The sequence below is a fragment of the Diceros bicornis genome (genome assembly GCF_020826845.1).
Source record: "Diceros bicornis minor isolate mBicDic1 chromosome 20 unlocalized genomic scaffold, mDicBic1.mat.cur SUPER_20_unloc_1, whole genome shotgun sequence".
NCBI classification, from domain to species: Eukaryota; Metazoa; Chordata; class Mammalia; order Perissodactyla; family Rhinocerotidae; genus Diceros; species Diceros bicornis.
The window spans coordinates 511,803-525,126 of NW_026690883.1; the positions used below are offsets into that span (position 1 = coordinate 511,803).

The 13,324-nt window shown below is 36.9% G+C and overlaps 1 long non-coding RNA gene across 3 annotated transcripts in view; it reads left to right on the plus strand.

Annotated features, from left to right (window-relative positions):
• The window catches only part of LOC131401825 (uncharacterized), a 254,153-nt gene continuing 240,829 nt past the window's right edge, over positions 1–13,324 (plus strand). The window contains exons 1-3 of one of the 3 annotated variants that reach the window (XR_009218020.1): positions 1–456; positions 828–972; positions 11,178–11,355. This is a non-coding gene — a long non-coding RNA (uncharacterized LOC131401825). Of the gene's footprint in view, positions 457–827; positions 973–2,120; positions 2,183–11,177; positions 11,356–13,324 lie in introns of those variants that run through there. The other 2 variants (XR_009218019.1, XR_009218018.1) reach the window with 2 other exon arrangements.

Genomic DNA, 13,324 nt, shown 5'->3' on the forward strand with positions numbered 1-13,324 from the left:
GCCTACTCTCCATGCCCTGCCCACCCACCAGAGTTTTCATAGTGTGGTTGGGCTGCATCCATTAAGGCTGGTACTCAGGTAGGGGTGGGGCTCACCAGCCTGGTTATTGCTGAGGATGCTTGCAGCCCTGGTGGAAGCACCCTGGCCAGTATTTGAAATGTAAATTCAATATCTAAAATGGAAATACCGGGTGCCAGGCATCCTGGAATTTGCCTTTTCAAGGCCACCTGTCCTATCATCCCCTCCATCCCTCCAGGCTGCCATGATCCTCCCTCTGAACCCCATGGTCAGTGTCGCTGCAGAGATCCTCCCTTTGGACCCTGCCTGCCTGAAGGGCCCATACCTTGATCAGACGTCTTAGAACGACTGCCCTTAGCCATGTCATAAAAAGGAGAAAACATCATATTTGACAACCCCAATTCCTGCATTATACAGACAGGAAACTCAGGTGCACTTGTAAGTGACCCTTAAGCCACTTCATGGGACCACACGCATGCCCCTTCTCCCATACTGCACACAGGCTTGTTCACTGGATTTCCTTATCCCAGTGTGGACCTCTTGGCCTCATTAACACAGGCAACAACACTGAAACTTCCCATTGGTCCTCCCCACAATGTTAGGCAAGTTTGTGCAGGAAGGTAATATACAATTTCTGCTCTACTATAGGGCTGGCTTCTTGGGAACTAGTTTTAATATCCCTGTTTAAATATACCCTCAGAATCACAAAATAATTAAGCAAAATAATTTGTTGTTGTGGGGGGTTATGGTGGTAATTCTCTGAAGTCGTTTTTCCATTTAGCTTTTCTGATTGACTCCAAATACTACAGCACCACACGCTTCTCAGTTGCGTGGATGCACATCTCCACTTCTTTGCAGGGAGGACGAACAACAGCAGAATACCCGTGGCCTGACTTTCTGGAGCATCAGTATTACTACAAGATTTGGAAAAACCAAAGTTAGGTCATTTCCAAGGTAAAGAATTAAAAACTTAAAACTAAGATGAGGTGGGAAAATCACATGCCATTAATAATTGTCAGTAATCTGTGCCTGAAATGTCAGACTTTCTCTGAGAAAGAACTTGGAGACCATGTTTCCCATTGTTTTAAATAGGAAAAATTAGAAAGCATAGTAAATCTATCGAAAAACTCTAGCAATTTCCTCACTCACATTATGGCACCTAGACATAAGTTCCGAACATCAGGTGTTCCTCATTTTTTTCCTCATTCAACCCAGTCCCACAGGTCTTGAGTGCATGCTGTGAACACGGCATTGTGCTAGGTGTCAAGGCCTTGGTAAGCATTGTGGTGGGGGTGGACCTTGCTGGAAAAAGCATCATAAAACCTCAAAGCCATGCCACTTACCAAATTGAGGCAAAAATGGAAAGACCTAGGGGCCAACGCAAGGATGAGGGCATTAATAGACACTTGGAAGTATTAAAATCCATCTAATGGTGTCATAAGTGAATGTGTTCCACTTTAAAACAAAACACTGCTGTTATTCTTAGATATTGAGTTAGTATCTTTGTGCAAATATGCAGGATTTAAAATGGTTATTGATTTATAACATGTGTACAGAAATATATGCAGAAGTCATCCACGTAAATCTCAAAGAATTATTACAAAGTGAACACACTTGTGTGACCAACAACTAGCACCAGCTTCACTCAGGTCCCAGCAATCCCTTTCTCCTTCCTTCCTCCCCAAAGGTAACTGATATCTTACCAGCAAACACTGTATATCGAGTTTGTCTTCTTATACAAGTGTTTTATCACAGAACAATTTAAACAATATACAAAATAAACAAAATAGCATGGTAGGCCTGTCACCCAGCTTCAACAACTACTAATCATCTGCCATTTTGGTTTCATCCACACTCCATCCCATTTCCACCTCACTTTATTATTTTTTTAGTACTTTGTGTGTGGGGGGGGGAGTAAGACGTACAACAGTGAAAGGCACAAATCTCAACCGTACAGTTTTGACAAATAAACATGCCCATGTAGCTTTCATCCCTTTAAGAATAGAATATTTCCATCACCCCCAGAAAACTCCTTCCTGTTCCTTCCCAGGCAATTTTTTCGTTCCCCCGAGGCAACTCTTGTTCTGGTTTTTTCAGCATAGATTCATCTTGGCTGAAATCATCCCACGTGTATTGTTTTCTGTCCAGCTTGTCTCCCTCTGCACGAGGTTGATAAGTGTCTTTCAGCATGTGTGTGTCAGCGTTTGCTCTTCAGCACGGCTGAGGGCGATCTGCTGTGTGGATCCCCTGCAGTGCGCTCATCTTCCTCCTGGGGACGTGCAGGTCATCTCCTGTGAACAGTCTTGTACAAACTTTTTTGGTATGCTGTTTAATTCCTTTATTAGCATTTAAGTTACACACCTTTGCATTTTTTAGTGGTTGGTCCAGATTACAATATGCATCTTTAACATATCACAGCCTACCTAGCTTAATAGTTCACCAATTTAATCAATGTAAATATGGAAGCCTTGCTACAGAACAGTTCCATCTACCTCTGTCTGTCCTTTGTGCTATTACTGTCATAAATTTTACAACTACCCATGTTATAAATCCCACAATACAGTGTTATAATTTTTGCTTTAAATAGTCATAGGTCTTTTAGAGAAATTAAGATAAAAAAGTTAAGTATTTGGAAGGAAATGCTTTGAAACTCTGCAAATGTACTGTCTCTTCTTTAAGTTTCATCCACAGTTTTTGCATTCACCAGTCAGTCTTTTCCACAGTAATTATTACTGTGGTGTTCTAGTGGCGATTTTCTATTTCATGCTATCCAGCCGCATTTATTATTTGGAATTCTGGGAGGAAGATTCCCTGCCCTCCCTCTCCCTTTCTTCCTCCTTTCTTTCTCTCTTTTTCTCATTCTTTTTTTCCCCTTTTTCCTTTATTCCTTTCCTTCCTTTCTTATTTAATCTTTTTTATATCAGTATAGCCTCGTGGATATTTATTTTGTTCTCTGGGTAATAATCCAATGCTACCATTATTTATTTTGTTGCTCACAGTTTTCCAGCTTGAGCCATTGGGAAGTCTTTCAGATTGATTCCTTTTAACACGTCCCATCATTTTCTGTGTTTTTTTTTAATTGACTTTCTTACTTTCTGGCACTACAAGATGATCCAGGCTCATCTTGTATTTTCCATCTCCAGCCCTAGAATTAGCCATTTCTCCAAGAAAACCTGGTTCTTTTTATTTGAGAATGATATTTAGAAAACAAGATCTGGGAGCGAGGTGTGCTTATTAATACTAGAGTGTCACTGCTTCTAGACCCTCTCAGCAGAGTTTGGAAATGTATGTATGAATATAAACTCAGGTATACACATCTATCTATCAATCTATCAATCTATCTATCAATCTATCTATTTGGTAGACATATTAAAAGTGACATGGATTCATACTGATACTTCCAACTCCAATCCAGCACCACAGAGTTTATTCTAGCATTCTCCTTTTGTTTATTTGTAATTTCTTTCACCAACAGTGAGAAACTTAACTCCAATTACCTATAATATATTTACTAATGTGTCAACTACTTTCAGAATTGCTAATCCATACCCTTATGAAAAACAAATTCACCACCTAGAGTACAGTGTTTGGGTCCAGTACTTTAGTTTTACAGCATCCCATCAAAACACTGTCTTCCAAAGTTACTTAGGTCGGGACATTTCATCCCCACCCCTTCAGTGTGGTTTTGTCACATGCTTGTAATACAGTGGGATTCATTTTTCACTGCATTGTATCTGGGTTCCCCAGCATCCTGATTGATTTTTAAAATTTGCAGAGTAAAATTCACTCTTTTCGGTGTACAGTTCTATGGGTTTTGACTTCATGGTAATGTATCCATGTCCACAGTACTATACAGAGTTGTTTTTTTCACCTCCAAAATTCTCTCATGCTATCCTTTTGTATTCAACCCCTTCCCCTACTCCATCCCTTGGCAACCACTGATCATTTTCCATCCTTGTAATTCAACCTTTCTAGAAAGTCATATAAATGGAATCATATACTGTACAGCCTTTTGAATCGGGCTTCCTTCACTTAGAGAAATGTATCCAAGATCCATCTATGTTGTTGTGTGAATCAAGTGTTTATCCTGGGGCTGGCCCCATGGCTTAGTGGTTGAGTGCGTGCGCTTTGCTACTGGCAGGCCAGGTTCAGATTCAGGGCACACACCAATGCACTGTTTCTCCTGCCATGCTGAGGCCACGTCCCACATACAACAACTAGATGGGTGTGCAACTATGACATACAACTATCTACTGGGGTTTTGGGGGGAAAAGGAGGACGATTGGCAATGGATGTTAACTCAGAGCCGGTCTTCCTCAGCAAAAAGAGGAGGATTGGCATGGATGTTAGCTCAGGGCTTATTTTCCTCACAAAAAATAAAAAGAGTTTATCCTTTTTATTGCCAAGTAGTATTCTAATGTCCCAGTGTCCACAGTTTCTTTCCCCATTCACCTGATGAAGGACATTTAGTTTATTTCCAGCTTGTGGCAATTATGAATAAAATGGCTATCAATATTCACACAAAGATTTTTGTTTAAACATTAGTTTTCAATTTGCGTCAGTAAATACCTAGGAGTGGGATATCTGAGTCATATAATAAGTGTATGTTTAACTTTATAAGAACCTGCTCATCTGTTTTCTGAATGCAACTATCATGTTGCATTCCCAGTTCTAATTGCTCCTACTCCTCACCAGCATGTGGTATTTGCAATTTTATTTTTTATTTCAGCCAGCAAATAGTTGTGTGGTATTTTATTGTGGCTTCTGTTTCCATTTTGAAAGTGAGTTCTGCTAAATATAGAATCCTGTGTTGACTTTTGGGTTTTCTTTCTGCATTTGAAAGATGTAATTTCGTTGTTGAGTTGTCTCTTTTGTTTTTGATAATATATCATCCATCATTCACATTATTTCTCCCTGTATGTAATGTCTTCCCCTGTATATCTATATTTCCCTGACTGCTTTCAAGATTTTCTTTTTATCTTTGGAATTTAGTAGCTTGACTATCATGTACCTAAGTAGGGTTTTATTTTATATTTTATTTTGTGGGTTTGCTGACTTTCTTGGATCTAAAATTTTAGATTTTCCACCAAATTTTTGAAATTTTATGCTATTACTTATTGATTTGCATTTCTGCCTCATTTAATTTTTCTGTCTCTCTCCTCTCTGCTTGGGACTCAATCATCTCACAGGTCATAAGGCTCTCTTCACTTTTCTTCAAGATTTTTACATTCTTTTCTTCAGACTGGATAATTTCTATTGCTCTATCTTCATGTTTCTTCTACTGTTTCTAATCTATTGGTAAACTCAAAAGTATTTTTTTTATTTCATCTTCTTATTTGGTTCTTTTTTGTAATTTCCACTTCTCTGCTGAGTTTCCACTTCTGTTCATTCATTATGGGAATATTTTTCTTTACCACCATGATCATCTTTAGAATACCTGCTTTCTTATCCTTGTCTGCTAATTGCAACACCTTGGGGATAGTTTCTACTGCCTGCTTTTGGTCATATATGGATTATATTTTCCTATCTCTTCAAATCTCATGAGTCTTTTAAATTATGTACTGGAAATCATGAAAGATAGTTATAGAGACTCTGGATTCTATTGTATTCCTTTGAAGAGTGTTGTTATTTTTCTAGCAGGGAGTTAACTTGGCTGGACTGAAACTCCAATCCTATCTCATTTACAGTGGGCATAGCTGAAATCCTCATTCAGTTCTTTCATCTTCCAACTGCTGTTTTTACACTAGGCCCTCGGTGGCCTACACTGCATGTGTGTTGTTCAAAGATCTGCCAATATGGTGTGTGTGGGGGGGAGACTTACATGCATATTTTGAGATTTTCCTCTTTGTGGCTCCCTCCATTCCAGAATTTCTCCCCGAACTTTCCAGCTACTCTGTCAGCCCCAAAATATATCCTCTAACATTACAAGTAAGACTGTAGTTTTTCCACAGTCTGGGCCAAGTACAGATTTCGGAATGCTTTGAGGCAAAAGACTCAAGCTTGCAAATAGCTCCTGGTGCAATTCCCATCATTTAAGGGAAGACTCCCTCTCAGTTCTGCTTGCTTTTGGAAGTGATTCATACCTACACACATATACACATTTATTGTATCTGTATTACATATAAATACATGAGTCTGTATAAGTATATATAATGATTTACGCAGATTTTATCATTGTTATCTGTGAGAGTGTTAGTTCAACAAGCTACTCCACCATTACTGGAAGCCAGACCTCTGTTTTGTTCCTTTCTTGGATTTTATATAAATGGAATTATAAAATATATAGCCTTTTGAATATAATCTCTTTTATACAGCATTATGGTTGTGATATTCATCCATGCTATTGCATGTAGCTAGTGTTTGTTCATTTGTTGAAAATAATTAATTTTTAATGGTCATAAAATATCATAACATAAAATTTTAACCATTTTTAAGTGTACAGTTCAGCGACATTCAATACATTCACATAATTGTGTAGCCATAACCTCCAACCATCCACAGAACTATTTTCACCTTGCATTGAAACTTTGTGCCCATTAAGCAACAACTCCCTGTTATCCCTCCCTCTTGCCCACCATTCTCTTTTCCATCCCTATAAATTTGACTACTTTAAGTACCTTATATGTGTGGAATCATATAGTATTTTTCCTTTTGTGACTGGCTTTATTTCACTTAGCATAAAGTCCACAAGGTTCATCCATGTCATAACATGTGTCAGAATTCCTTCCTTTTAAGGGTGAATAGTATTCCACGATGTGTATACACCACACTTTTTTTGTGAATTCATCCGTTGATGGACACCTGGCTTGCTTCCAGCTTCTGGTTATTTTGAATAATGCTATGAATAACACAGGAGTATGTATACGTCTTTATACTTCTGCGTTCAGTTCTTTTGGGTGTATTCCCATAAATGGTGCTTTCAGATTCATTTTCTCACATGTAGGAGGGTTCTGCACACCTCCAACAAGCAATTCTTGGAATGTCATCTGGTCGCTAGATAATTCAACTCAACTTGATGCTGTCAACCCAGAGATACATCAGATTCCACAGGTTGAGGGCTCAGTCCCATAAGTCTGCACACCCACCTAACCTCACCTCAACTTCAGATGCCAGTTACAAGCCCAAGTTTTACCTGTACTTCTGACTGACTGGCTATAAACCAGAGGTTCCCACAACCTCCTCCTTGGGTTTGATTAATTTGCTAGAGTGGCTCACAAAACTCAGAAAAACATTTACTAGATCACCAGTTTATTATAAAACGATATAATTGTGAGAAGGGGCACAGATCTTTCATGTCATATCCAGATGCACCACTCTCCAAGCACTCCTTGTCATTGCCAACCTGGAAGCTCTCTGAACCACCTTCTACTGGGATTTTTATGAAGGCTCCCTCACATAGGCATGATCAATTATTAACTCAGTTTCCAGCCACTCTCCTCTCTCTGGAGGATAAGGGGTAGTGCTAAAAATTCCAAGCTTCTAATCAGGGTTTGGTCTTTCTGGTGACCAACCCCCATCCAGGAGCCATTTAGGAACTCACCCAGAGTTGCCTCAATAGAACAAAAGATTCTCCTAGTATTCTTATCACTGGGTAAATTACAAGGGTTTTAGGAACTCTGTGCCAAGAACTGGAGGCAGAGGCCAATAAATATGTTTTTTATTATTTCAGAACCCATAAGTGGAATTTCTAGATCATATAGTAATTCTATTTTTAATTTTTGAATGAACTGCCATACTGTTTTCCACAGTTTTATATTCTCACCATCAGAGCACAAGGGTTCCAATTTCTCAACATCCTTGCCAACACTTGTTATTTTCTGATTTTGTGATGGTAATTATCTTAATGGGTGTGAAGAGGTATCTCATTGTGGTTTTATTTTGCATTTTCCTGATACTTAGTGATGTTGAGCATCTTTTCTTGTGTTTCCTGGTCATTTTATATCTTCTTGGAGAAATGTCCATTCAATTTCAATTTGCATTTTTAAATTGGGTTGCTTTTTTATTTTTGAGTTGTAGGAGTTATTTATTCTAGATATTAATTCCTTATCAGATATGTGATTCGCAAATATTTTCAACCATTCCATGGTTTCCCTTTTTACTCTGTTGATAGTATCTTCTGATACAGAAAACTTTTGCATTTTGATGAAGTTCAATTTGTTATTTTTTTTGTTACTTATGTCTTTGGTGTCTTATTAAAGGAATCATTGTCGGCAATGTCATTTGGACCCAAATTTTGGAACCGAAAACACAGGTTTTACCCTGTGTTTTCTTCTAAGGATTTTATAACTTCAAGTCTAACATTTATATCTTTGATCCATTTTGAGTTAATTTTTGTATATGGTGTAAGATAAGGGTCCAACTCATTCTTTTGCATGTGGGTGTCCAATTATCCAGCACCATTTGGTACAAACTTATCCTTTCTCCAATGAATGGTCTTTGCACCCTTGTCAAAAATCATTTGACCATATATGCAAAGGTTTATTTCAGGGCTCTCTATACTATTTCCTTAGTATATTGTGTGTAGTTATGCCAGTACCACACTGTTTTGATTACTTTGTAGTAAGTTTTGAAATCAGGAAGTGTGAGTTCTCTAACTTTGTTCTTCTTTTTCTAGATTGTTTTAGCGATTTAGGGTCCCTTGAGAGTCCATATGAATTTTAGGATAGATTTTTCTATTTTTGCAAAAAATCATTGGAATTTTTACCTCCTTGAGTAAGTCGATTCTTAAGTATTTTATTCTTTTTGATGTTATTGTAAATAAAAATGTAAAGTTTGTAAATTTCCTTTTCAGATTATTTATTATTAATGTATAGAAGAACAAGTAATTTTTGTATGTGGATTTTGTGTCTCATTACTCTGCAGAATTTATTAGTTTTTACAATGTTTTTGTGGAATTTTTAGGGATTTCAACATATAAGATATTATGTGTAAACAAATATAATATTTCTTCTTCCTTTCCAATTTGGATGCTCTTTCTTTTTATTGCCTAATTGCTTTGGCTAGAACGTCTAATACCGTGTTGAAAAGTGGTGGTGAAAGTGGGCCTTCTTGCCTTTTTCCTGATGTTAGAGGAAAAGCTTTCAGTCTTTCACCATTGAATATGATGTTCTCTGTGGATTTCTATATATGGCTTTTATTTTGTTGAAGTAGCTTCCTTTTACTCTGAGGGTTTTCTAGTGTTTTTAACATGAAAGCATGTTTAGTTTCGTCAAACGCTTTTTCTGCATCCATCGAGACGATCATGTGTTTTTTTCCTTCATTCTGTTAATGTGGTTTATTACATGGATTCATTTTCATATATTGAAACATCCTTGCATTCCAGAAATTAATCCAACTTAAAAATGACGTATATCCTTTTAATATTCTTCTGGATTTGGTTTGTTAGTATTTATTATTTATAATGATACTATTTATAATATTTATTATTGAGGATTTTTGTATCAATATTTGTCAAAGATATTGACCTGTAGTTTTCTTTTCTCTTAGTGTCTTTGGCTTTGATATCAGGGTAGTGCTAACCACATAGGATGACTTTAGAAGTATTCTCTCCTCTTCAACTTTTGAGCGAGTTTGAAAATAATTGGTGTTAGTTAATTGAAAAAAAGTCTTTGGGCCCAGGAATAAATTCAGCATAAAATAAATACAAATAAATATTTTTTAAAAATGTGAAAAAGTTTTCTTACTAAAAAAATTAAAAATGATGCAAGTACATCACTTATCACTTTATTTCTAAAAAGTTTTTTTAACCTACTAGTAAGCATGAACAAATTGTTAGAATTAAAATGACTCGTGTTAATTTTCTTCATTGTAAATTTTCTGACATAATTATATGATGCCGTCATGTATGACATCTTTTATGAAAAAAATGGTCATTTTTTGTAGTATTTGAGAATATTATGAATTTTCCCAGTGGTCTCTGACAAAACTCTGATATGCAAAGTTATCTTTTCAACATATATGTCTTTACCAAATTAACAAACTCTGTCAGGTGCTAATTAATCAACTACTTTTCATATGATTCAGGTTCTCCATCACCAACTTCCTTAACCATCAGGAAATTCTACAACTTCTGCAAAATTAACAATTTTACCTTACACTCTATTTATCTCATGTGGTTTAAAACATCCAAAAATCATTGATAAACTGACCCTGCCCAAACTAAACCATGGTGAATTATAAAAGATGGTCACTGTTAAGTGGAGAGGGATTTCAGGTTGAACTTAATTTTATAAATGGTCAATTTATTACGGTGTATTGTCCTGTTATGTATTTTATTTCTTTTTTAAAGAAATGATAGTTGAGGGCACTTAGATAATAAGAAGTTGAGAAAATAAGGAACTCATATACTCTGTAAGCTTCAAATGTTTTCAAGCATAAGATACAATAAGAACTAAAAGTAAGAAATGGCAGAGGAAATAGAGATAAGGGGATGAAATTGCAAAACTGAATCTATAATAATATCTCAATGGCTACCGTTGTAGTGCCAAGAAAGTGGTGAAGTCAAAGAATTCATAAAGATGATAATAAACACACTACAAAGGAAAGAAACTGAAATTTTTATAGAGAGGATTTTTACAATGATATGACAGATAGAGAACAGGGAAGAGAAGTTGGAGTGAGAGACTATCTGCTTCTTAAATTATTTCCACTGTAGAGAACAAAAAACCAATTTGCTGAAATCTTTATTCCCCTCTATGACCCTATCTTCACCTGCAAAATCTCAGCCCTGAATCGATGTCAGAGTCGAGATTTTCCATCTCTGGGGAACAGAGCAATTAAGCTCATCTGAAACCTCAAGTGCCCAACCTGTGAAATATGGCCGACCATCCATTCTCACAGAGGAGCCAACTGGAGGTAGGATTTTTGGTTCTGAATTCAGCTAAACATCTTCAAAGAATTGTACCTGGTCTTCCTTATCCAGGGCTATCAGTGAAGTGCTGGCTGGCTTTCAGAGAAGAGCAATTCACAGTCAGCTGGGACATTTTCTGTTGAGCTCTCTAGAGAAGGCTGTGGGGTTTGTCAGTAAGAGATGATTTCTATAAGAGTTATATTTTTTTTATTTTATTCAGAGGTTTATAAAGAAATTTACATGATAAGTATTATTATCAAGAAAAATGGTTGTGTATTCCTTGGTCATTTAAGCAAAATCTTCCTCTCAGAGCCTACCCATAGACAAAGCCAAGATTTAATCTGCAAGAGTCTGCCAGGCACTCTGTGGTCCATGGGAATCCCTCAAGTTGGCAGCCTGTTCCCTTGTGTCCTGTGCTGGTGTTCAATCTTCCATCTCTTCAGGGTACCACTAGACAGAGGCCTATCAGATCCTCAAGGGACTTGACATTTGAGAAATGTACTTTTCATTATCTTTATACTTCTACACTTTTCAAAAAACTCTCAGCATGTCCAGTAATTGTGCAGCAGTATACCCAACAGTAAGGTTCTCACCATTGAAAGTTGAAACAAATTTTGAAAAGGAAAAAGTGATCTTTGCAATTTTGTACAGATTAACACTGTAAGTAATATACTTTACATATTACCAATTTTGAGATTATTTGTATTTAAAAATACTGCTTCAAAACCTTAAATCATTGTAAATGGTAGAGTCTGATATCTGCTTTGGCTGAACCATTGTATACAATGTCAGCCATAATTCCTCTATTCCAATATAATCTTATATGTGGGTGGTAATTGTTAGTTCTTATAGATTGTTTGAACACATGCATATCACAAAATACAAGTGGCCATTAAAAATTAAAATGTTCACCAAATACAAGATTATCTGATACCCAAAAAAAGAAAACATTACTGTAACATTAAGGCTACAACTGTGAAAAAGGAAGCCAAGATACACTCAAGTCAAGCTTTTGTTCAAAAGTTAATTGGCTCCTCTTTGAAATTTTATCATGTTTATTATGTAAGCAAGATACTTTCAGAGACTAGAATATAGAAAGTGCTTATTGGTAAGTTAACATTGTGATCATTTATTTTGTAAATGTTAATATGAGAGATGTAATTCATTTTCTACTATATTCAGATTTTCAAGTTCTGCTAAATCTAAGGCCACATTACTGGCAAGTTGGGATACCTCTAGTCATATGAAAAACATGAATCCTACACGGAAGCATATAAACTCTCTATTCATCAGGATCTAAATTCTAAAACATTCTAAGCTTTTGGAAGAAACCAATCGTATTCCAAATTTACAGTAAGGCTGCATGTGCCATACAAGATCCTATAGGAAGAGAAATCCAGATTTTAAATAGAGGAGATTGTGCACAAAAATAAAGTACCTTTTCAAGTCTGAAAGGGGATTTCAAGAAAGAAGGGATTCTCAGAACATGTGGGAAGTGGTAAATAACTTAGCAAGGGCTCTCTAAAGGAAAACATATTGTGGACAAAAGAGCTTCACATGCAGAGAGCTAAAATGGCATCTCTGGAATCCTAACACTGAAACAGATGCAGAACTACTTTTTCCTAAAATTTAAAATGCATCTTATCCTCCAAACAAATACCACCTCCCTGCCTTGTGGCTTACCTGGGCATGGTGACGTGTTGGAATCATTTTTCTAATTCATTGGCTCTTAAACTTGATGGGCTCCAGAAGCACCTGGAGGCCTTGTTGAAACCCAGACTGTTGGGCCCTCAGAGTTTCCAGTTTAGCAGGTCTGCAGCAGCACCTGAGAATTTGCATTTCTACCCAGTTCCCAGGTGATGCTGATGCTGCTGGTCCAGGGACCCCACTTTGAGAACCACAGCCTAATTTAGACCCTATATATGGTTACCAAATCAATTATTTCATCCTTTGGCTGCCATTTTTCCTTTATCATATCAAAACCTTAGCTCCGAATCTCCTCATCTAGCAATGGGTATACTTGGAGAGTTTAACAGCTGGTCCTCTCTTCCGGCTCAGTTCTCCCTCTTCCTCTCAATACTACATTCTCTTGCCAGGTAATTGTTTCTTAAACATCAGTGCATCATAGATCTTCCTTGCTCAAAAACTCATGTCTCTTATGCTGAGCACAAGACATTTTAAATTCTCTACTTGGCTCATAAGGTCTTTAATAGCCTTACTTTAATAGCAAAATGCAGACACCCTGTTCCCTACTCTGCCTGCTATAAAGGAGTATGTGAGGATTACATAAGATACAGTCAGTTCTTGTTATGCACAGTGTGACATTCTATAAAGTCACTGGGAACACTGAATCAGTGAATATGACCCACTGCTCCTACGGGAAATGCAGTGTTAGGTTCCTGCAAGCCTTAGTCACATTTTCTTCAACTGATCAATACATAGCCTTGTTCTCTGTGT